The sequence below is a fragment of the Hyla sarda genome, chromosome 3 (assembly GCF_029499605.1).
Source record: "Hyla sarda isolate aHylSar1 chromosome 3, aHylSar1.hap1, whole genome shotgun sequence".
Classification (NCBI taxonomy): domain Eukaryota; kingdom Metazoa; phylum Chordata; class Amphibia; order Anura; family Hylidae; genus Hyla; species Hyla sarda.
Window position 1 is genome coordinate 106523882 of NC_079191.1, and position 15579 is coordinate 106539460.

General features: G+C 39.9%; 1 long non-coding RNA gene across 2 annotated transcripts; it reads right to left on the bottom strand.

The window, feature by feature from the left end:
* Positions 1 to 5801: 5801 nt before the first annotated feature.
* LOC130360605 (uncharacterized) lies at positions 5802 to 15357 on the bottom strand. Of its 2 annotated transcripts, XR_008890727.1 has the most exons (4): positions 15241 to 15357; positions 13063 to 13105; positions 11722 to 11793; positions 5802 to 5908 (listed from the first exon to the last, which is right to left on the bottom strand). It is a non-coding gene; the product is annotated as an uncharacterized LOC130360605 (long non-coding RNA). The 2 variants fall into 2 exon arrangements; XR_008890726.1 differs by lacking the exon at positions 5802 to 5908 and having other exon boundaries at positions 11655 to 11793.
* Between the last annotated feature and the right edge of the window lie 222 nt (positions 15358 to 15579).

The window sequence follows — 15579 nt, forward strand, 5'->3', positions numbered from 1 at the left end:
TGCTGTGACATATTCCTAGGACTAAGAGACTGGACCCCCTACATGGGGTTGACATGTGTGTTCCTTGAGATATGGGACAAACGGGATTCAGTGAAGTCGGACTCACGGTGACCACCACTTGTAGAGCAGCAGCTTGCGCCACTGGTGGATGAACTGTTGGTGCCTGTTGGGCCAACTAAACCTCCCGAACAGCTGGAGTAGGGCAAGGCCCTTTTGTTGGTGCCCGCTGGTCAGGCCAAACCTCTGGGGCAACCAGAGTAGGTCTGGGCACTTCCGTTAGTGCCCAATGGTCAGGCCAAACCTCCTCAACAAAAAGAGTAGGCCTGGGTATATCTGTAGGGGACCCTTGATGCAGATACTTGTAGTCCATAGCAGGTGGCTCTGGATACTCTTCCTGAACAACTGCTCTTTCTATGCTTGGTGGCAGGAGAGCAAATCCCAATCTTCAGTCCCAATCTTCAGAGGGGAAATAGGCAAAGGGGATTTGTGTGGGATTCTTAGGTCTGGTGATGGCTGCTGCCCATTCCCCTTTCAGACTGTGTACAGGGGTGTACTCCACAATCACCATGCTCTTCAGAGAATACATAGCTGGGGGGGAGATGGTGAATTTGCACTGCCCTCCTGTTCACTAGGAGGGTGCCCCATGGTGGCAGTCCATAAGGGTGCCACACCCCTTCACTTTGTCAAACTTGATTACTGTTGCGCAATGGCACTCCAGGGTGGCATTTTGGTATCTAGCTGCTCCTCATGTCGCACCTCAAACGGCAGCCACTTCGGCCCATATCTCTCCATTCGCTCAGCCCTCAGTTCCTCCAGAATGGCAGCCACCTCAGCATCTCTTTTTATCTATTTTGGACTGTGCCGGAGGAACTGGGGAAGAGACTTCCCTGGCAGGGGAAGAAGATGCTCCCTCATGTACTGGATCAAGTCAGACTCCTCGCCAAATAGCCACTTAGGTAACGGTGGTAACTGGGGACATGCTGGGGGCATGCTAGGGCGCCAGCTCTGGACTGGGGGTAGATGGAGGGGTAGAGAACGCGACCTTGGTCAGGGTATTCACTTCTGACACCTCTGGGTTGATCTCCACCCGGGATCCCCAGGTTCGGTGATGGGGTGACAGCCTCACCAGTGACGGTTCTCGTGACGACTTCGACGTACCTTCCGCCCGAGTTGCGGCCCACTCTCCATCGTCCTCTGGCAATGGCACTTTCAGGTGGAAATCTTCGGCCCCAATGGAGAGTTTTTGAAGGTGATCTGCTAACTCCTGGAACACTTGGGCTGCGACAATCTGTCAATCCTCCAGTGCCATCTTGGAACTCTCCACACACGTGGATAGCTGCACCTCCGCCAATTTTTCTTACTCTCAGCCAGCACTTCCACAGAACTGAAGAGGTCAGGCTCCGCATCGCTTCTTATACTAGTCTCCATTATGTAAAATGTTTTTACAAATGACAGAGCTCATTTAGACATTGACATTATCATTACTTTTATTATTGATACTCTTTAAGCTTATGTTGCCCTTATGCTTTTTTTTTTTACTTCACCATAGCAGTACATTGCTTTGAGTAACCCTTTTCTTGCTGTGCTGCTGCTGTTTGCTCCTTTCCTGTCTCCTCTCATAGTACCTTGGAGTATAGTAGAAGCGCTCTATGTGCCGTTGCTCCAAAAATCATAAATGTGCGATAGGTTCTTACAAAGTGGTCCTGTTCACCTGGTCTTGTTGCACTGTGGGCAAAACACCATCATCAGCATTGAGACAACTACCTAGTGTGTCCGTAGTATCCCAAAGATCAGCATAGGGGTCTTGCCGTGGTTTCCAAAGGAGGTAGCGGTGGTGTGCAATCTTGAAGATATCCAAGCTAAACCTTTTGTGGACCCTCCACAAGTGGGACGAGCTCCGGGGTTCGTCGGAATGGAAAAAGGATGCGTGTCGCAGGTGCTCTTTGGGGGTAGCTAAAGTTAAAATTAATTGTTTGTCTCCCCCCCCCCCCCCCCAAAGAGAGCACTTGCCAGAAGGGTCCTTTTTCATTTCTGATAGCCTTCATGGAGTTGGCTTAACAACAGCAGTGAGAGCACTAAAATCTGCTTGTCACCACTTTAAAGGGTAATTATAACAAAACCAGGCAGGTTTCTGTAAATAACTACACTTTAACATAACCCATGATACATGGAAATTGAGTTATGCTGCTGATTTTTTTTTCCTTTACCCAACATCTTCTTTTCCCCCATCTCCCTTCCATTTTTTTTCCATTTAAAGTTTATCTGCCCTATCATTGCATTTATTGCATTGCATGTATTATATTTGCATTCTCATACATTAAGAGTAATAATAACTGTATTGTTATGATGACTAGAACATTGAATAAAAGTTTGATGCATCAGTGTTGTCTTCAATGATTTCCAGTTCTCTTCATTTGTTCTTTTGAACCTGTTGTACACTGTTAGAACATTAGAATGTGTTCTTTATTCATTGAATGGGAAGGGCGACTGTGTAAGCAGATACCACATGGAAATATAATTAAGTTTTAACAATGTTCCACTTTCTCGTTCACTTTTATAACTTTTACTCAAATTTCATCAGATTTTTATGTCTTCCTCTGGCAAAATAAAATGGCATTTGAACAACGTGACCTGTGCCAAACAAAGTTCTGGTCTTACCTTACTTTATGTTCCTTGCAAGTCTTGAAGTAGTATCATTTTCAAGAGCTTGACTGAAGATTGGTATTATTTATGTATTTATTTATTCATTTATTTTACATTTATTTTCTAAATTTCCCCACAATTTTTTTTTTCTAAAACCATTGCTATTACCTTTCAAACCACAACCTACAGTCTTGGTAAAACTTTATTGTACATGCCAAGTTATTAGACCCATCCTGAACCTGAATTGAGCCCTCCAATATCTCTCTCTCAGCTTTACTATGGTCTACAGGGCTTGTAGGTGGGATCAGGATGCAATTAACCCTTTCATTACTACTCACTTCTACAGGCATTTGTCAGTGTATCACTACTTACCTGTCCTATAGATATATCAAAATTGTATTTTTTTCTGACCACAACTTTAGTTATGCATTTGTATTTCTCTTATATCATTGTTATACTTTTATTACCAGTGTGCCAACACTGTGCCTCATCTCACTGTTTTTAAGTTTTTTTTAAAAATACCTTCAAAAATAAAGTTTAATAAAAATGGACACTAGCTATCTAGTACATGGTAAATAGTTTAGCTTAGTAGTAATAATCTAAACTGTTCTTCAGCTATAGTTGCTCAATTTGTCAGTTTTACCTTCCAGTAGTACGTTTTGAGTTTTGGAATAATTGATTCAAGCATTACAGCAGCAATGACATTTATTTGAAGAACACACTACACTGGGTAGCAGAGGTATGTCAATAAAGGGGCATAGAGTTTTTTGTTGCACCAGAGCCTTGATGGACAAACACATTCCAAAAGATTTTGCATTGGAGACCAGGCGTTTCATGTTACCACTTTGTGGAAAAGGGTCTTGACAATATATCCTACAGTCATGTGCTTTGGACTATTTATGAAACTATTGTATTGGGGATACTATAAAAAAGCCTGAAAGTAGCTGAGCTGCCTGGTCCTTTATTTGTTATTGTCATTAAAGACAAAATACCTGTTTTAAGTTGTTGGTGATCACATTTACATTTTTTTATATTTATAGTACAATTGGCATTGTATTTGAATTACTTACAGAAGAAAGGACAATTAACATGCAATGGGTGGAGACTCAGTGTGCTACCAACCAGTTTGGCTTTTGGGCCACCCTCTGGAGCATAGTCTGAATACCTCCTGTATAGTCAAGGCAGAAAGTCAAGGCAGGTGGCACAGGTTTTACAATCTGGACCAATAACAGGGAAGTAAATGTGGTAATCAAAGTGTAAGATAGAATCAGAGTCCAAGAAACCATGATAATAGAAAAATAATTCATCTAGCAACACTTAGGCACCAGATGATAGGAAGATAGGAAGACAGTGCCCAGGATTCATAGGTGAAGGACGAATAACCAATGCACCCATTGGCTCTTATAAAGAGAAGCACCCTATAGGGCAAACCAAGAACTACAGAGAACTGTGGCCTCTTAGCGGGACATAGAGCTGAAGATAGACCCAGGCAATGACCAGATAGTGCAGTATCCACTGCAAGAGCACAGTTTCTGAGTGGGAGACATAGGACACAGATGGGATGCACTAACCATTGTTAAACAACACGCATTCAATAGACATTCTAGTAATTTTAGTCAACATAATTGTAGTAAAATTATCAGATGGAAATAAAGAATAAATAAAAGATGTGTCTTTGACCAACAATGCACTGGGCAGCAAAGAGGACTGACTGAAGTCCTCTAAATATCATATGTGGATGAGGCTGAGAGATCTGTCTTTATTGCTGATCAATGCTTATAGACCATTTAGTAAAACCTCGGTAGAAGTCTTTCTACATGAAGACTATCCATATTCTACATGCTACAGATTTTTCTGTGTAGCACTTTTCATTCCCCATGTACAGGTATTACATCTTTGAGAAAATGAAAACTCTAGATGGAATTTTTATTTTTTTTAATTTTAAATGGCTGCTTCAAAATAAAAAAAAAGTTTCATTGTCATTGCACCTCATTTCTTGCCAATACTTATAAGTACAAAATATTGAAGCAATAAATTAGGCAGGATAAATTACAGTGACAATTGTACGATTAAGTAAAAATGTTCAAAAGTAACTATATCTATGTTGAGTTACCAGACTCCTCATTTACGTTGTATCTCATTATTTCCTCTGCCTTTCTTGTTTTCTTTTTTTTTTTTTTTTTTTGGCTGAACAACTGTCAAAGAAAAGAAAATCTATTCCTAAAGTCAGATTTCAACACAATTTCTTTAGTGCAAAAAACGATTCATAGGAAAATATTACATTAGTGATGGCTCCGCTGCAAAGGTGGCAGCTTGGCTAATTAATTCTTCATTTTACTTCTATTTGATGCTGATAGACACAGGTAATCTCTTAACACAATCGCAACAGCTTGCCGCAGATTTTAGAATGGTATTTTAGCTAAGAAATATGCAATTTATTTTTTTTGCACTGCTTTAGGCTAAAATATTGATATAATTCAGCAACAACCTCTGAATGTAAAATTAGAAAAAAATATAGAAATCCCTTAGTGTATGAGTATATGAGTCAAGAGTTAGAGATGTGTTTTTTAATATAAATATAAAACATATTTCAAGTTGATATCATAGTCTTTTAGTTACTTTAGATCTCCCCAAGGTTTTAGCCTAGTTCTTTAAAAGAACGTACAATGATGTTTGATCTCCCTCTTCTGGCTATTTATCTCTAAGGCTTTTAATCTGATCTCTGTTGAGGGCAGCTGGTAAAATCATAACTTCAAAATAAATAGAACCATATGTCATAGCAAATAACTACATAGATAGATTACATAGCAGGAACCATATTCATATTATATCTACAGTGCAAATTGATAGCGCAGAGAAAGTCATTTCAGAGCTGGAAAATATAGAAAAGCTCATTTAACATATGTAGACTTTTCTCTTTGCTGAGGTCAAGCTGGGATTAAAGAAAAGTTAAAAATACATCAAACTAATGCTTTTACTCAAAGGAGTAGCACAAAGAATGCATGGTTTGGAAAATGTAACCCTTGTACCGTATGACATTGGGGACAACAACTTTATCATTACTTTATGAAACTATGAGCTGAAAGACTTAAAAGGGTTTTCCACCATATGGTAATTTTTGGAACGTACCTGGCAGACAGTAATGGACATCCTTAGGAAGGATCTGCGCTTGTCTTGGGGTAAATGGCTATGTTGTGAGATTGTACGAAAAAACAGGAGGTTGGGGGGCTCACACTGTACTGAGGTTCCTGTGTTACACGTAACCCTATGTGCCAGAAAAAGAAAAGGAATATAGTGGTATACAGACCTCTAGGTATATATTAACGGATAAGCAAATATAAAAAATTTAAAATATTAAAATTAGGATGTGTGAAATGATGAGGTAGGTGTGAATGTGTAATTATAGTGATAAAGTGAAATTGAGATATTGGGAACAGACTAGCAGTATACGATTAGAGTATAAAATAGTTTATTATAGTATAGTATAGTATAGTAGTTCTAGCAGGGCCCTTGCTATGGATCTACTAAATAATAAAAGAATGTGTGCAATGACAGTTAAAAATAATAGGTGCAAAGAATATATATATATATATATATATATATATATATATATATTTATAAATAAAAGAAGCATAGGACAGTCACCAATTGTATAGTTGTATACAATTATATGGTTTTGTAATCCATAGAGATACTTTTGTAATCCACAGAGATACTTTGGTAAATGTCAAGTATGGTATCCAATATAGTTTTAGTACAATAACAGTGTTGCAAGTCACTGAATCCGATACAAAGGTTAGCAAATAGTTGCAAGTATATTCCGATGCTTCTGCACCACTCAACGTTCCTGCACCACTCTAGACGCGTTTCGAGGCCTCGGGCCTTTTCCTCAGTAGAAATAAAAGATCTGATATTTCTACTGAGGAAAAGGCCCGAGGCCTTGAAACGCGTCTAGAATTAATTATAGACTTGCATCTACCTAAATCTATGTGAATACATGTTCAATATGGCAATATTCCAATTTTCATTTGCAACTGCTGGATGTCCCCAGTATCGGGACCACTGCTTCACTACGCGCGCACAGCGCCTAGTTCACACGAGGCACGCCGCACCTACTTCCACCGCTGTTACCATACTGCCATTTACTGCTAATACACCGCCATTGCTGCTGTCTCCCTGGACTAACCAACGATCCACGGCATACCTGAGAGGCCGGTGCCACCCGTGCCAGCCGAGGACAACAGGAGAAGGAGACTTGCGTTGTTATCAAAGACACCGGGCACCTATGGAGACCTGACATCTCCGCATCAGCCCGTTCAACAAGCCTTACTGACGGCTTCAGGAGTGGTGAGTGGTGCCGTGCACCAGACCTGTTATCTACCTCATTCAATTATTTGAACTTTCATTCATAGAAGGAATCTATAATTGTGATACAGGTTGCAACACTGTACCACCAAAGATTGTTACTATACATTGTACACAAGGATCGCTATTAATTGAACTTTGTTGCCAGCACACTATATCTAGTTACTGGAACTGTATTACGAGAACATTGAACTGTTGCTAACAGATTATACCTAGCCACTGGGACATTGAACTTTTCTTATGGATGCAAGTTCCCATCATATTTTATACTTTTTATGAGTATATTTGTTTTTATCTATTATTTATTTCATACGTCCACACTGAGTTCTATGCACTGATTTCAATGTCCCTTGCAAGGGCCCTGCAGGGACAGCGATTATTAGTGAATATTGTACATCTGTGACCTATTAATAAATTACTACTATTATTATCATCTGGATCATATTCTAAATATATTTCTTATTTCTTATTCCTGATATACCTTGAGGACTGGTCCTTAGTTGTTCTATCAACTATACCTATATATATTTTTAACTGTATAATATAGCCTGCTGACTGGAACTCACAAATTACCAGAGGTAAAAGGGCCATAGACACAAAATGCTGATTTTATCAAGTTGACCAGCCATATGTGTCACATGGATACATGAACTGCTCACCCAGCCAGCATTCATTCCAATATATAGTTAAAGACTAGCCAAGTCAGTTTTAATGTGGTATATTTGGTTCTTTGTGTGGTTGTAGTTGTTCCGTATAGGAATTGTATAAGATAAATAACATTGCCAAAGTTATTGATTTAGTTTAAACTAAAGCTTCTTAAACTCTACTTACTGTGGACTTACCATTCAGAACACAATGATGTCTTATGCCCGAGTCTTATTAGTCTATACCAGTCAATTATTTTACTAATTCAGCAAAGGTCTGTGCAGCCTTACTAACCAGTATTGGCGTCTTAAGGAAGAAGCAAAATCACCTATGGATTCCAGTGAAGATAAAGGCCAGTGTACTACAGGTTTTAATAAACACCGTTGTTTTTATTTTTATCAACATAAAAAACAGCGATGACGCGTTTTGAGGGGAGACCCCTCTTCCTCAGATCGGGTGTACAGACAGAATAACCAGTGTGTCTTTTATATGCACCAAATGGCGCCAAATGATAGAAAAAGGGGTGTGGCCTAATTGTGGGCCGTCACAGATGTAAAAGTAAACAAAACAGTACAAAGTAAATTGAATAGTACACAGTCTGATAAAGAGTAGCTCGGCACCACTAAATTGTCTCCATTAAATGGAAAACCCGTAGGCACCTGGTTAATCCCCTTGAAACTGCTGGAGGTCCTAGGTTGGTACTACCATGCTTAAAGAGACAGAATCTCATATATCCACAGAAGAAAGAGAAAGCAGAGCACACTCAAGCGTCCTCTCTTGCAAGCAGCTTTTATTACAGTGTGCAGGTTACAACCATCAGGTCTCAGGTACACATCGGAGGGGTACAGACAGGGGAGTGCGACAGTGAGACACGGGGGTATCCTCTAGGTGACGGGCCGTTGGGCGCCGAAGGGCTTTTCCAGAACGAGAACAGGAAATTCCCGGTCTGGAGAAGCGCTTCGGCGCGCAACGGCCTGTCGCCTAGAGGATACCCCCGCGTCTCACTGTCGCACTCCCCTGTATGTACCCCCCCCCCCCCCGATGTGTACCTGAGACCTGATGGTTGTAACCTGCACACCGTAATAAAAGTTCCTTGCAAGATAGGACGCTGGTGAGTGCTCTGCTTTCTCTTTCTTCTGTGGATATAAATTGAATAGTACTTGCATTAAACTTAAACTAAAGAGTACAACAAAGCATTATAAGGTAAATCTATTTGCCCATAGCCTGGTACAAGATTATTATGACAAGTAGGCAAAGCACTTTAGATTATAGTATCAGATCGGACGCGTTATTATGCAGGGCAGAGTGCCCGGCCCATGGAAAATGCACTGAAGAGAGGTACAGAGCGCATGATCCTGCGTCTCTATGGACACTTAACCAAGCATACAAGCGGCACCGGTGAAGGAGCAGGGGGCGTGTCCATACAGCACTGCAGTGCCGGAAATACCAGACACTACAGCGCATGCGCTAGCGTCACTAAGGACGCATAAACAGCCGAGAAAGTGGCATCAGGAGGCGTAACTCCATAATGCTGCCGTGCTGGACATACCAGACACTTGGGTGCATGTGCTGGCGTCGCTAAGGACGCGTCGCCAAGAAGGTAAGCGGCACCAATAGGAAGATGAAAGGAATTGAAAGGTCATTTAAAAAATTACTTAAAAGTTACACTTGATCATCTCATTAAGACCAGCTGGTGCTAGTGTCCGAAGTTTATATATCCAAAAGTTCTCTCTTTTTCGAAGCGTGGAAAATCTTTGGTGATCATCCTTCGGTATCATTTCAAAGTTTTGGTTATGGTGTTCAGTGTGATGCCGCGAGACACTGTGGAGCAGGAAGCCATTTGTAGTATTGCTCCTATGCTTATTTAACCTTTCCCTCAGGCATCTGGTCGTGCGGCCTACGTATTGAAGTCCACGGGGACATTCAAGGAGATATATGACATAATTGGAGGAGCAATTGATGAAAGATTTAATATTATATGTTTCCCCTGTGTTTTTGCATAGGAATAGTTTGCATTTGATGGAAATAATAGAACAGCATTTACATCTGGCAGAGAAACATTTATAAGAACCCGTGGAGGATAGAAAAGCAGCTTTTTTTTGTTGTTTTGGAAGGTTTTATCTTACTTGGGGCAATAATATTGCAAAGTGTTTTTCCTCTCCGGAATGTAATTGCCGGTCTCAAGGGGAGAATGTCCCGTAAATACGGGTCTGTTCGGAGAATGGTCCAGTGTTTTGTAAGACATTCTTAATGAGTCTATGTTCCCTAGTGAAGGTTGTGATGAATGCTTGAAAAAGGCTGCACAGGCAGCCGAAACGTTGCTGCTGTTTTTTGTATGTAATAAAGCCACATATATTTTTTTCTTCATGTGTATATATATATATATATATATATATATATATATATATATATGTGTGTATATATATATATATATATATATATATATATATATATGGTGTTATTTATTGACATTTTATTATTATTTACTATTTATACACACACCTGTGTGTTTATATATTTATATATAGAATTATCTATTTCATTTTATGTATTTATATATATCCATTGATCCTTGGTCCATTGCATATTTAATGTTGATCATTTATCTTATGTAATCTCTGTGGGATAGCATTTTGCACACAATGGATTATATAGACCAAGCGGGTGAGTATTGTTACTCTTGAGGACCCCACCATCAGTATTGTTTGTGAAAACCTGCTACCTGTTTCACACACACCACTGTTTACACTATATGCTCGGTATTAGTCTTAGCTTATGTGTTTCTATGTGCTGTACGTATGTACCGTCCAGCCATTTATAAACCTGATTTCTTTATAATGTTCCTGTTACCACTGGTGAGTTAAACATGCCCCTATCTTCCTATTGGTGCCACTCACCTTCTTGGCGTCGCGTCCTTAGCGACGCCAGTGCATGCGCCGAAGTGTCTGGTATATCCAGCACGGCAGCATGCGCTGTAGTGTCTGGTATTTCCAGCACTGCAGCGCTGTATGGACACGCCCCCTGCTCTTTCACCAGAACCGCTTGTATGCTTGGTTACGCGTCATGCGCTCTGCACCTCTCTTCAGCGCATTTTCCATAGGCTGGGCACTCTGCCCTGCATAACAACGCGTCTCTAACGACGCATGCAGACACAACGTCCAGTCAATACTATAATCTAAAGTGCTTTGCCTACTTGTCATAATAATCTTGTACCAGGCTATGGGCAAATAGATTTACCTTATAATGTTTTGTTGTACTCTTTAGTTTAAGTTTAATGCAAGTACTATTCAATTTACTTTGTACTGTTTTGTTTACTTTTACATCTGAGATGGCCCACAATTAGGCCACGACCCTCTTTTTCTATTGTTTGCCACCATTTGGTGCATATAAAACACACACTGGTTATTCTGTCTGTACACCCGATCTGAGGAAGAGGGGTCTCCCCTCGAAACGCGTCATCACTGTTTTTTATGTTTATAAAAATAAAAACTACTGTGTTTATTAAAACCTGTAGTACACTGGCCTTTATCTTCACTGAAAACCAATTTGACAGCACCTGGAATCCATAGGTCCTTTTGCTTCTTCCTTAAGACGTCTCCTTCAGGACAAGTGCTGCCTTGCTTCCTGCGACCTCCGGCATAGCAGTCATCTGGACATCAGTGAGTACCCCGTATGGGGTGATATGCGCTCTGTCTTTTCTCTCTGGTGAGCATCCATCTATAAGAGCGGTGGATTCTCCACCTTAGCCTACTCCCCACAGTACCAAGGGTAATACGCAAGGCGCCATTTTCGGTCTTTTTTTCTTTTGTCTTTGTTAACCAGTGTTGGATCAGTTATGAAAAAATTGCCTCCCCAGGAGTAAGAAGCTGATCTTGAAGATCCTGTCTCCATTGCAACTGCTACATGTCTCTAATTTCTTTTAGAGGAACAATCCTCTAATTGTGTCAACCCTACAGGTTCCAGAATTCAAATGCAAATGGTACCAAAACCTTTACACCTATATCAGCAGTGCTGCTCAAACACTTGGGAGGGGGGGGGGGGGGGGGTACTCCATAATTTTAGAAGCACCTTTATAAATTGTGGATGTTCAACAGCTTGACTCAATTCTGTCCATAGCATGGGTATGGTACATAAAAAGTCCTGAAATAAGGGAAGATAATAGTAGTAAGTCATTGACAAAATATACAGCAGAAGTAGCTTGAACATATAGAATGCAAGCATTAAACAACATTGTAGAGACGTTTGTGTTCTCATAAATTTAGATGAAATTTTATGAGCAACATATTCCCCATTTCATGATAGACACAGATGTGTTAGCATGACCTTTACACAGAAAGATCGACCTGGATGTTATGTAAATGATATATTAAACATATTTTTCATGGTTAGACAGTGACAACATCTTCTGGGCTTAGGTGTACAGAGAAGCAAGTAGCAATGTTGGCATATGTATGTGAGAAGGTGAAAGGTATCATGGTGGATGGGCGATATGTGTCAATAAGGCTCCTGGCTTTGGTGAAGTAAGAGCCGGTATTCATTCAGTGTCTGTGCTGCAATGCAGACTGGCACTATGGCAATAGTATGGCTGGAAGGCCAATTTGGGATGGCTCTTACTGGGAATGATCAAGTGCAGGGTGGGGGTCATTCCCCAGGCTGCCTTTTGTTGGCCTTAAAGGCAGCTTGTTTCACCAGCTGAGGGGGATTTGCTAGTTGCAGCTCCCACTTCCAGAGAGAGCTGAGAGTGGATTTCTTCCCTATGTTTGCTCCAAGGCTGGAAGCTGGTGAGCAGCCTACCTGGAGGCCTGGAAAAGACTTGCTGGATGCCACATGGCATGGACTCAGGTGTGAACCTAATGTTTTCCTTTGTTCTGCATTTAAAGACTGTTTGCTGTGTGACCAATGTGAATAAAACACTGAACTTTGATTTGGAAAATACTGCTTCCTTGCCTCTATACTGCAACCGCATATATTTGCAAGAGCAAGTAATCACAGTATATAGAGGAACAAGAAAAAAGGAAAAACAATATGTAGACTAAGGTCATTCCTGGTTCAAACAGTCTAAATAATGTGTTAGGCTTTCTCAGTCCAGAGTTGGGTACAGCAACACTTGTTATCACTAGAGATCCCTAAAGGAGAGCTTCAGAGACAACAAGCTGAGACCACAAACAAATGTGCATCAAGTCAAAAAACTACTATACAAGTAGACAATATCACAGGTTTTAGAAATAAACATATGTCCCTGTAGCATTTATAAGTACATTTCTAGAAGCATTTGTTGCAACATGTTTAGCATATTTAGATAGAGCAGAGCTTTAATCTGGCCAAGGTTCCTATACAGGAAGCTTGTATTTTAACAAGTGTATAACTAGAATGAAAATGATGATCCCAGAAAACTGGAGCATTACTCACCTGCAGCGTTCTGTATTATACAGACTTTGTAACAATGCTCCATCTGCCAATAATTCACAAATTAAACATAATGATTTCCTGCACATTGTATAAAATATCATTTAACTTGCCAACCAGGTTACGGAATATCTGGCAAATCCTAATAAAAACTAAACACTAATATGTGTTGGCTGGATTGGTTGGCAATTGAATATTACTGCTTTATTTTTGCCTGTTTAACTGGACTGGCTGTAGTGATTAAAATAGAATTTATTTAACCCCCTTAAGGACCAAGCCCATTTTCACCTTAACGCCTTAAGGACCAAGCTAATTAAGCCTGTACGCCCCTCAAAGACCAGGCCTGTTTTTTTTTTCTCAAATCGGGGATGTATGTCTTAATTAGAGTATAACTCTGGTAATGTTTTGCCTATGAAAACAATTCTGACATAGTTTTTTTGTCACAAGTTGTACTGTTAAGGATTGGTTAATGTGCGGCCTTAATCTGTGAGGGACTACTGCTGTACTATTTTTTCCGAATGTCGACTTAAGAAAATTCACATCCGGCCAGGTTGGTATGAGTTCCCCCCTCGGTATCCCAGGGAGTTCTGCCTTATTACAGGAAGTCAATTTGGTTTTTACATTCGGAAGAAGGGAGGGTTAGTTATGACATCACAATTAGCATGTTGCATTTTGATTGGTTGTTCAACTTTTGTGTATGTATATATTAGCATATCTAGTGTCCATTAATTTCTTGGCAGAAGTTCTCTGTTCATCAGATATTTTGTCTTTCTACTGCTGCATGGCGTCATGGCAAGGTCTCAATCCAAAGACACGAGCAGATAGCATTCTGATGTATATGGGTTAAAGGGTAGGGAACAGATATATTTTTCCAGCAGCAATGGCATTTTAGCATTAATATATTGATCAGTCATTAGAAACACAAGGGTCATCCCTATCAATACTACATGCAAATATCATTTAAATTTTTTTATTTACAATACAAAAAAATCATGAAATTTTCAAAAAAGATTTTCTTTTATTTTGACACTAATAGGTTGCATATATTTATACATACTGCGCAAATGGTTTATAAAAATTATACTTTCATATGTCTACTTTTTTATTGTTAATATTCACATTTTAGATTTATTAGGAGCCTAACAATTTTACTTGACATTTGAAAATTTTGGAAATTTGAAAAGAACATCCTTTTTTATGTGCTAAGCAAGGTTTGCAGCATCTGAGAGGTGGTGGAACATAGGAAACACCCAAAAATGACCACTTTTTAAAAACTAGACCCCATAAGTTATTCACCAGAGGGTAGAGAGAGTATATTAACACCATTTTTTTGGCAGGGATTTTTTTAAAGTTAGTTGAAAAAAAATAAATTTCCTTTTTTTCACAAATGCATAATTTGTGGGACATATTTTTCATACATCCCTTTTCAAATGGAGGAAATGCACCCCATATGTTATCTGGCTGTTCGTCCCGTGTTCGGCAATACCCCTGCTTAGGTCCTATTTGGTTGTTTGGCCATGTGGTGGGACCCAGACAGAGAGAAGAGCCATTTGACTTTCAGGGCCTCATTTTCGGTCGAAAACATTGTAGGGGGCACTTCCACGCCTGCAATGGATTTTAGGTGCCAGAACCATACCGTACCCCCAAAAGTCACCCCATTTTAGAAACTAGATCCCCTAAAGGATTCAACTAGACCAAAAGTGAGTTCTTTGAGTCTTTTTTGTGTGGCTGGAATAGTTTTGAAGTTAGTGGGGAAAAAAAGTTCCTTTTTTTCCACAAATGTATCATTTGTGGGACATATTTTTATACACCCCTTTTGAAATGGAGGAAATGTACCCCATATGTTATTCTGCTGTTTGTCCCATGTTTGGTAATTCCCCCGCTTAGGCCCTATTTAATTGTTTGGCCTCATGGTGGGACCCAGAAGAAGAGGAACGTTATTTAGATTTCAGGACCTCATGATGTGAATTATAGGCCCCACTCCATGCCTGGAAAGGATTTTCGCTGTCAGAATGATACCGTACCCCCACAAGTCACCGCTTTTTAAAACATACTCCCTAAAATGTGTTCCTCTACAGGCTTATTGTGCATGTGGGTCACAAAGTTTGTCAGAGAGAGATTTGAACAGTATTTTTTCCACAAAATGTTGACTTTTCTTTTAGTGACAGAAAAAAAAATTACCTTGTTGGTGCTGTGTTAAAAAATATGCAGCATACTGGTGGTAGCAGACTAAAACGAAGTAAACATTCATATTTCTCAAAGAAATGTCCCCAAAAGAACATCTCACCATAACAAATAACTATGTCCTGCTATTTGTACAGTATAGTAACAGATGTGGCAGTTGGTAGCTATTGGTAGATGTGGCAGTTGGTAGGTGGAGAAAAGAAGCAACAATGTTGCAAACATGAACAAGTTCACAGGATAAAAGCACAGCTGCAGGGCTTTTTTCGTTGTTTTTACTAAGGGACTGGTAGTACAACGTCTCTTTAGCAGAATCAATCCCTATATAAGGGACGGACA